Source organism: Hordeum vulgare, chromosome 6H, assembly GCF_904849725.1.
Source record: "Hordeum vulgare subsp. vulgare chromosome 6H, MorexV3_pseudomolecules_assembly, whole genome shotgun sequence".
In the NCBI taxonomy this organism is placed as follows: Eukaryota; Viridiplantae; Streptophyta; class Magnoliopsida; order Poales; family Poaceae; genus Hordeum; species Hordeum vulgare.
The window spans coordinates 78,892,555-78,902,281 of record NC_058523.1 but is presented as its reverse complement, the minus strand read 5'-3'; positions in this window follow the sequence as shown (position 1 = coordinate 78,902,281).

Genomic DNA, 9,727 nt, shown 5'->3' with positions numbered 1-9,727 from the left:
CCAGAAAAAATCATACTTGATTTTCACGACGTTCGGAGAACTTTTATTTTCGGGGTACTTGTCCACCGTACGCTAAAACAGACAACTGGGAAAACTAAACTAAACCTATCATTTTTCTTCTAAGCAACCAAAGATGAAAGCTTGGAACAGAGGTTTGTGACTCCTCGATTCACCCATCTCATGGTCATCGAAAGAAATCCGTCAGTGAGGTTGATCAAGCCTCTTTGACAAACCTTTCCGAATCGCAAAAGAGAAAGGAGAATTTTCGAATAGTCACTAGGTCACCTCAATGGGGATGTGTATTTCTCCAACAAGCAAATCATACTTCATCTTGACACGAGGAATAGGGCATTCAAATCTCCCAATAAGTATCGATGAAGTTTTTTCGATAGCATTAATGCAATGTACACGATATTGTTTCTTCGGAAAGTGCACCGTATGCTCATTACCGTTGACATGGAAAGTGACATTGCCTTTGTTGCAATCTATACAGCCCCTGCAGTGTTTAAAAAGGGTCTTCCGAGGATGACTGCCATGGCATCGTCCTCTCGAATATCCAAGATAACAAAGTCTGTTAAGATAGTGACATTAGCAACCACAACAGGCAGATCCTCGCAAATGCCGATAGGGAAAGCAGTTGATTTGTTAGCCATTTGTAGAGAGATTTCAGTGGGTTTCAACTTATCTATTTCAAGTCTACGATAAAGAGAGAGAGAGGCATAACACTAACCCCGGATCCAAGGTCGCATAAAGCAGTTCTCACGTAGTTTCCTTTAATGGAGCAAAGTATAGTGGGCACATCGGGATCACCTAGTTTCTTAGGATTTCCACCCTTGAAGGTATAGTTAGCAAGCATGGTGGAAATCTCAACCTCAGGTATCCTCCTCTTATTAGTCACAATATCCTTCATGTACTTAGCATGTGGAGACATTTTGAGCATATCTGTCAAACGCATTTGCAGAAAGACAGGTTTTATCATTTCAACGAATCGCTCAAAATCCTCATCATCTTTTTTCTTGGATGGTTTGGGAGGAAAAGGCATGGGTTTCTGATCCCATGGTTCCCTTTCTTTACCATGCTTCCTAGCAGTGAAGTCATTCTTATCGTATCTCCTATTCTTAGGCTATGGATTATCAAGATCATCAGGTTCAATCTCCACATCCTTTTCATTGCTTGGTTGAGCATCAACATGAACATCACTATTGATATTATCATTAGGCTCATGTTCATCACCAGATTGTGTTTCAGCATCAGAGGCAGAGGCATCGTTTGGACTCTCAGGTGTAGCAGCAATAGGGTTGCTAGCGTGCAGATTCCTATCATCTTTCTTCTTCTTTCTAGGATGACTAGGTGCGTCAGTGCTAACTCCTTGAGAATCTTGTTCAATTCTCTTCGGATGACCCTCAGGATACAAAGGCTCCTGGGTCATCGTACCGCCTCTAGTGACGACTCTGACAGAATTTCATTCAACTCATTGAGCAAGTCATTTTGAGCCTTAAGTACTTGTTCTTCCTGAGTAGTAACCATAGAGGCATGTTTACTCAGAACCTTAAGATCATTGACATTTCTGTCAACACAAGCACTTAAATGACTAAGCATACGAGCATTCTGTTCCAATTGTCTGCTAACATAATCATTGAAACTCTGTTGTTTGGCAACAAAGTTATCAAATTCATCCAGGCATAAGCTAGCAGGTTTATCAAAAGGAATATCACTCTCATCAAACCTACGCAGAGAATTTACTTCTACTACCTCTATCAGGTTATCAAGACCATGGATCTCTTTGATAGGTGGCAGATTTTTGACATATTTAGATTTAATGCCTTTCTCTCGCATAGATTTCTTGGCTTCTTGCATATCTTCTGGACTGAGGAATAGAATACCTCTTTTCTTCGGAGTTGGCTTAGGAGGTGGTTCGGGAATAGTCCAACCATTCTCATTGCACAAGATGTTATTCAGTAGAATCTCAGCTTGTTCTACAATCCGTTCCCTAAAAACACAACCAGCACAACTATCTAGGTGGTCTTTGGAAGCATCGGTAAGTCCATTATAGAAGATGTCAAGTATTTCATTCTTCTCAAGGGGGTGATCATGCAAAGCATTCAGTAGCTGGATGAGCCTCCCCCAAGCTTGTGGGAGACTCTCTTCTTCAACTTGAGAAAAGTTGTATATTTCCTGCAAGGCAGCTTGCTTCTTATGGGCAGGGAAATATTTTTCAGAGAAGTAGTAGACCATATCCTGGGGGGGACGCACACAACCAGGAGCAAGAGAAGTGAACCAAGTCTTAGCATCATCCTTCAGCGAGAAAGGAAGCAGCTTGAGGATGTAGTAGTGGCGGATCTTTTCCTCACTAGTGAATAGAGTGGCTATATCATGCAGTTTGGTAAGATGGGCTACAACCGTTTCAGACTCATAACCGTGAAAAGGATCATATTCGACCAGAGTGATTAACCCAGGGTAGACAGAGAATTTATAATCCTTATCGGTCACAAAGATAGGCGAAGTAGCAAACTTTTGGTCGTATTTCATCCTAGCGTTCAGAGATTTTTCTTTCCACTTGAGCTATGCTTACACGCAAGAAAATTCTCGGCTATCTCTCCCTCCAGAACATAGCGTTCAGGCATAACATACAATTCAGGCATAGTAGCAGGTTCTACTTCAATAGCATCAGAAGTTTCAGAAGTATCATCACATCTAGCAGCAACTCTAGCAAGTTGTGGATCAAGGAAAACACCTAGTGGCAAAGCAGTATCTAGCATCGCATCATCAGGCATAGTATCAAGTATAGCATCATGAGGCATAGTCTCAAGCATAACATCATCAGGCATAGTATCAAGCATAGCATCATCATAAGCATCATGGGTAGCAGAAGTAGCATCATCAAGCACAATAGTATCAAGCACATGCGACATATCAAGATTTCTAGCAGGAGGCAAAGTCGCAAACTTACTCATAAATGAAGGTGAATCAAGTGTAGAGCTAGATGGCAGTTCCTTCCCTGCCCTCATAGTGGAAGGCAAGATTTCAGTTCTTGGATCTTTCGGATTCCTCATAGTGACCAGCAGACGTCAATCCCAACTGACTCAAAGAATATAGCTGTGCTTCCCCGGCAACGGCGCCAGAATTTATTGGTTGGACACGGGAAGCGAAAGAATATTCTCAAGTATTAGCAGCTGAGTTTGTCAATTTCAACCACACCTGAAAGATTAGTGTCTGCAAGCAAAGTATCAGTAGCAAGTAACAGCAGTAGTGACAGCAGTAGCAAGTAACAGCAGTAGCAGCAGAGCAACAGTAACAACAGTAGTGACAGCCGTAGCAAGTAACAGCAATAGCCGCAGAGCAAGAGTAACAACAGTAGTGACAGCAGTAGCAGCAGCAGTAGTAACAGCAGAGTAACAACAGTAGCGACAACAGTAGCAGCAAAGTAACATAGCAAGGACCGGTAGTAAAAGACTCATAGGTAGTGGATCGGTGATGGATGAGTATACCGGATGTGATTCATCATATAACAGCTCTAACACGGAGAGATAAGTAACTAGCACTACTGGAATTGAGAATTTTGCCGTCTGCCTTGCCTTTGCCGTCTGCTGACGCATGGCAAACGTACTCTTTTCTGTCAGTTGGCACAGTGCTGACGGCAAAGAGGTTGCTGATGGCAAAGGTTTTATTTGCCGTCGGCCACCTCTTTGTCGTCTGCTGCCGGACGGCAAAGGAGCCCTATGCGGACAGCAAAGGGTGGGCAGACGGCAAAGCCCCCCAACGGCCGATACCCCACCCCCACACACCCCGCCCCTTTGCCATTCGCCACCCTCCCTTTGCATACGGCAAAGGGGACATGGCCCTAACGGCTTGGGCGCCTCCCCTAACGGCTCCCACCTCCACCCACGCCCTGCCCGCCTACCCCCCCTCTCTCTCTGTCTCGCGCGCGCACGCGCTGTCGTCTGCCCACCCGCCGCCGCGGTAGCTCCCCTCCCCAGCCACCTGCGCAGCCGCCCTCCCGAGCGCCGCCCCCCTCCCACCTCCCTCCCAACCGCCGCCCCCTCCCACCTCCTTCCCGACCGCCGCCCCCCTCCCACCTACCTCCCGACCGCCGCGCCCCCTCCTACATCTCTCCCGGCCGTCGCGGCCCCCTCCCACCTCCCTCCCGGTGCCCCCCATCCTACCTCCCTCCTGACCGCCGCCCCCTCCCGTCTCCCTCCCATTCGTCGCCGGCCCTCCCACCTCCTTCCCGGTCGCCGCCCCAGCCACACCTCCCCTGTGCCGGCGACCCCGATGCCCTCCCCTCCGGTTAGTGTTTTTCTTTTTTCTTTTGTTTTTGTTCCTGTTGTTTCTTCTTCTTTTTTGCTAGAAAGTCCGAATAATAAAAAGAAACAGTAGTAAAAGTAGAAGAAGAATATGTAGTTTAGTGCTAGGTTTAGTTTTTTTTTCTTCTATTTTTTATGTTAAATTAGATAGTTAGTTTATTAGGTAGAAAAAGTAGATAGAAAAGAAAAAATAGATAAAAAAACTTAGAAGAAAATAAGAGAATAATAAACTAGAAGAAAAAAGGAGAAGAAGAAGAAGAAGAAGAAGAAGAATAAAGAGGAGAGGAGGAGAAAGATAAAAGAAAGAAGAAGAAGAGGAGGAGGAGGAGGAGGAGAAAAAAGACGAATAATAATAATAATAAGATGATCAAGAAGAAGAAGAAAAAGAGGAGAGAGGAGAAGAAGAAAGAAGAGGACCCTGAGCCCCGACCCGCGTCCCCCGACCACCGGCGCCCGACGCCACCAACCCCCGACCCTCGACCCCTACCTCCGACGCCACTGACACCCGACTCCCGACCCTCAACACCCGACACCACTGACCCCCGACACCCGACGCTCGCCCCCGACGCCCGATGCCACCAACCCTCGACGCCCGACGCCACCAACCCCCGACCCTCGACCCCCGACCCCCGACGCCAATGACACCCGACTCCCGACCCCCGACCCCCGACGCCTGACACCACTGACCCCCGACCCCCAACTCCCGACGCCCGACACCACTGACCCCCGACCCCCGACCTCCAACCCCCTACTCCCGACCCCGACCCCCGACGCCACTGACCCTCGACCCCCGACCCCCTACCCCCAACCCCCGACGCCACTAACCCCCAACCCCGGGCCGCCGACACCTCTTTGGTCTCTTGTTGATCGAAAAGACCCCAACCCCCGACAGTAGTGACCCTCGACCCCCGATGACACTGACCCCCGACCATGGACGAATTTAACCCGACTCCCGACCACCGACACCTGACATCACCGACCTTCGACGACACGGACTCCTGACACCACTAAGCCCCGACCCCCGACACCTCTTCTGCCTTCTGTTGAACGAGAAGGTGCTTTTCGGCCTTCTAGAGGCACACGGGGTCATAATTTTGTAAATTATGAGTTAGGTCACATATTTTCCGATTATGTTAATTATAGAAACATCGTATTTGTGTTGATCGTGTGAATTTCAATGCGCAGTTGTTCAACGACCTCCACGTGCGTTGGACGAGCTCCGCCCTTGCGTTTGTTGGTGAGCACAAATGACTTCTCCTCCTACCCCCTTAATTTGCTCTGTCCCGATCTTCGTGCCGATGAAACTTGCTAGCTATAGGTTTCTTCAATCATGAGTATGCGTGACCAGTATGCGTCTCCCGTTCGAAAGGGCGACATCTACAAATATGCATTTCTTTGCATATTTATAACCGCCATCCTTTCGACTTGTCCAACATTATCCATGGACAGCCCGAGTATGTGTAGATTGGGTTCATTTTCCCGTATGCTGTGCTCCGGATCCGATGCGGAATTTCGATAGTGCCTCCACTGTTGTTCTCCGGGTACACATCCTCTCTGCTTATTGCCGAGATGTGTATCAGGAGAACAGCGGGGAGGTGCTGCCGAAATTCTGCGTCGCATCTGGATGAGAGCATGGGAAAACAAACCCAGTCGGGTGGGATTAGGACCTATCTTTACCTATTAGCGTGTAGGTTGCATGGACGTAATAAAACTGACAAACTTGATTAGCGTATGAATATAGATGATGAATTATATATTTATTTATTGTGCCCCCATAGGTAGCTAGGCAACATGAGTGATCGTGCTTGGATGTACACTGGTCACCCTAGTCAGAAAGACATGACCCATGTATGGTTAACAAAAACCAAGGGGTTTGTGAGAGTCGCATTTGCAAATGGCCAACATAAAACATGGTGCCCCTGTCCCAACTGCGACAACTGGAAAAAGCAGACAGAGTTTGAAATGGGTAAACACCTGCAGAAGTGGGGTTTTACGCCTAATTATACGGTGTGGACTTTTCATGGTGAGTCTGACCAATGTGCCAGAGCTGAGGTGATTCGTCGTCGCACCGACGAGCATGGTACCTAGATTGAAGACATGGTCCAAGACTTTGATGATGCTCGTGATTCGGACGATGAGATGGAGGAATCTGCAAAGGCCTTCTATGAAATGTTGGAGTCTTCAAAACATCCTCTCCACGAGCAGACTGAGCTTTGTCAGTTGGATGCCATCACGCAAGTAATGGCTCTGAAGGCTCAATTCAACCTAGGCAGAGAATGCTACGACGCGATGATGACGATATTTGGATGCATTCTACCCAAAGGCCATGTACTGCCTGCAAACCTGTACCAGTCAGAGAAAATCCTCCGTGTACTTAAGATGGCCTATGAGAAGATACATGCCTGTGAGAATGGATGTGCCTTATTTAGGCTTGAGTATGCGGCCTTGAACTATTGCCCCATTTGCAATTCTTCTAGGTATATTGTGGTAGACAACGGCATGGGTGAGAAGAATCAGACCAAAATCCCCATTGGTTTTCTTCTTCTTCTCCTCTCCTTCTCCTTCTCCCCCTCCTCCTCCTCCTCCTTCTTTTACTTCTTCTTCTCTTTCTCTTCTTCTACGTAGCTTAGACTCATCCAAGAATGGCTAAATTGGCTAATTATCCATCTAAATGACATAATTAGCTTAGTTAGCTCCAAAATGACCTATTTAATAAAAAATGACCTATACTTAGCTAATTATCCTCGAAATGACATAATTAGATCCAAAAAGGTATTCTTACCCAATTTAGCCTGAAGAAGGGGACAAGACGAGAAGAAAGAGGAAAAATGAAAGGAAGGAAGAAGAAGAAGAGGAGAAGAAGAAGAAGGAGAGGGAGGCGGATAAGAAGAAGGAGAAGGAGGAGAAGAAGGAGAAGGAGCTCCTCCTTCTCCTTCTTCTTCCTTCTTCTTCCTCTTTCTCCTTCTCCTTCTTCTTTTCTTCTTCTTCTCCTCTCCTTCTCCTTCTCCCCCTCCTCCTCCTCCTCCTCCTTCTTTTACTTCTTCTTCTCTTTCTCTTCTTCTACGTAGCTTAGACGCATCCAAGAATGGCTAAATTGGCTAATTATCCATCTAAATGACATAATTAGCTTAGTTAGCTCCAAAATGACCTATTTAGTAAAAAATGACCTATACTTAGCTAATTATCCTCGAAATGACATAATTAGCTCCAAAAAGGCATTCTTAGCCAATTTAGCCCGAAGAAGGGGACAAGAGGAGAAGAAAGAGGAAAAATGAAAGGAAGGAAGAAGAAGAAGAGGAGAAGAAGAAGAAGGAGAGGGAGGAGGATAAGAAGAAGGAGAAGGAGGAGAAGAAGGAGAAGGAGCTCCTCCTTCTCCTTCTTCTTCCTTCTTCTTCCTCCTTCTCCTTCTCCTTCTTCTTTTCTTCTTCTTCTCCTCTCCTCCTTCTCCTCCTCCTCCTCCTCCTCCTTCTTTTACTTCTTATTCTCTTTCTCTTCTTCTACATAGCTTAGACTCATCCAAGAAAGGCTAAATTGGCTAATTATCCATCTAAATGACATAATTAGCTTAGTTAGCTCCAAAATGACCTATTTAATAAAAAATGACCTATACTTAGCTAATTATCCTCGAAATGACATAATTAGCTCCAAAAAGGCATTCTTAGCCAATTTAGCCCGAAGAAGGGGACAAGAGGAGAAGAAAGAGGAAAAATGAAAGGAAGGAAGAAGAAGAAGAGGAGAAGAAGAAGAAGGAGACGGAGGAGGATAAGAAGAAGGAGAAGGAGGAGAAGAAGGAGAAGGAGCTCCTCCTTCTCCTTCTTCTTCCTTCTTCTTCCTCCTTCTCCTTCTCCTTCTTCTTTTCTTCTTCTTGTCCTCTCCTTCTCCTTCTCCTCCTCCTCCTCCTCCTCCTCCTTCTTTTACTTCTTCTTCTCTTTCTCTTCTTCAACGTAGCTTAGACTCATCCAAGAAAGGCTAAATTGGCTAATTATCCATCTAAATGACATAATTAGCTTAGTTAGCTCCAAAATGACCTATTTAATAAAAAATGACCTATACTTAGCTAATTATCCTCGAAATGACATAATTAGATCCAAAAAGGCATTCTTACCCAATTTAGCCCGAAGAAGGGGTCAAGACGAGAAGAAAGAGGAAAAATGAAAGGAAGGAAGAAGAAGAAGAGGAGAAGAAGAAGAAGGAGAGGGAGGAGGATAAGAAGAAGGAGAATAAGGAGGAGAAGAAGGAGAAGGAGCTCCTCCTTCTCCTTCTGCTTCCTCCTACTTCCTCCTTCTCCTTCTCCGTCTTCTTTTCTTCTTCTTCTCCTCTTTTTTCTCCTTCTCCTCCTCCTCCTCCTTCTTTTACTTCTTCTTCTCTTTCTCTTCTTCTACGTAGCTTATACTCATCCAAGAAAGGCTAAATTGGCTAATTATCCATATAAACGACATAATTAGCTTAGTTAGCTCCAAAATGACCTATTTAATAAAACATGACCTGTACTTCGCTAATTATCCTCGAAATAACATAATTAGCTCCCAAAAGGCATTCTTAGCCAATTTAGCCAAAGAAGGGGACAAGACGAGAACAAAGAGGAAAAATGAAAGGAAGGAAGAAGAAGAAGAGGAGAAGAAGAAGAAGGAGAGGGAGGAGGATAAGAAGAAGGAGAAGAAGGAGGAGAAGAAGGAGAAGGAGCTCCTCCTTCTCCGTCTTCTTCCTCCTTCTTCCCCCTTCTCCTTCTCCTTCTTCTTTTCTTCTTCTTCTCCTCTTCCTTCTCCTTCTCCTCCTCCTCCTCCTCCTCCTTCTTCTTTTACTTCTTCTTCTCTTTCTCTTCTTCTACGTAGCTTAGACTCTTCAAAGAAAGCCTAAATTGGTTAATTATCCATCTAAATGACATAATTAGCTTAGTTAGCTCCAAAATGACCTATTTAATGAAACACGACCTGTACTTAGCTAATTATCCTCGAAATGACATAATTAGCTCCAAAAAGGCATTCTTAGCCAATTTAGCCCGAAGAAGGGGACAAGATGAGAAGAAAGAGGAAAAATGAAAGGAAGGAAGAAGAAGAGGAGAAGAAGAAGAATGAGAGGGAGGAGGATAAGAAGAAGGAGAAGAAGGAGGAGAAGAAGGGGAAGGAGCTCCTCCTTCTCCTTCTTCTTCCTCCTTCTTCCTCCTTCTCCTTCTCCTTCTTCTTTTCTTCTTCTCCTCCTCCTCGTCCTCCTCGTCCTCCTTCTTTTACTTCTTCTTCTCTTTCTCTTCTTCTACGTAGCTTAGACTCATCCAAGAAAGGCTAAATTGGCCAATTATCCTACGTAATGACATAATTAGCTTAGTTAGCTCTTAAATGGTCTATTTAATAAAACATGACCTATAGTTAGCTAAGTTCTCTCCTAAATGACATAAGAAGGGGAAGGAGCTCCTCCTTCTCCTTCTC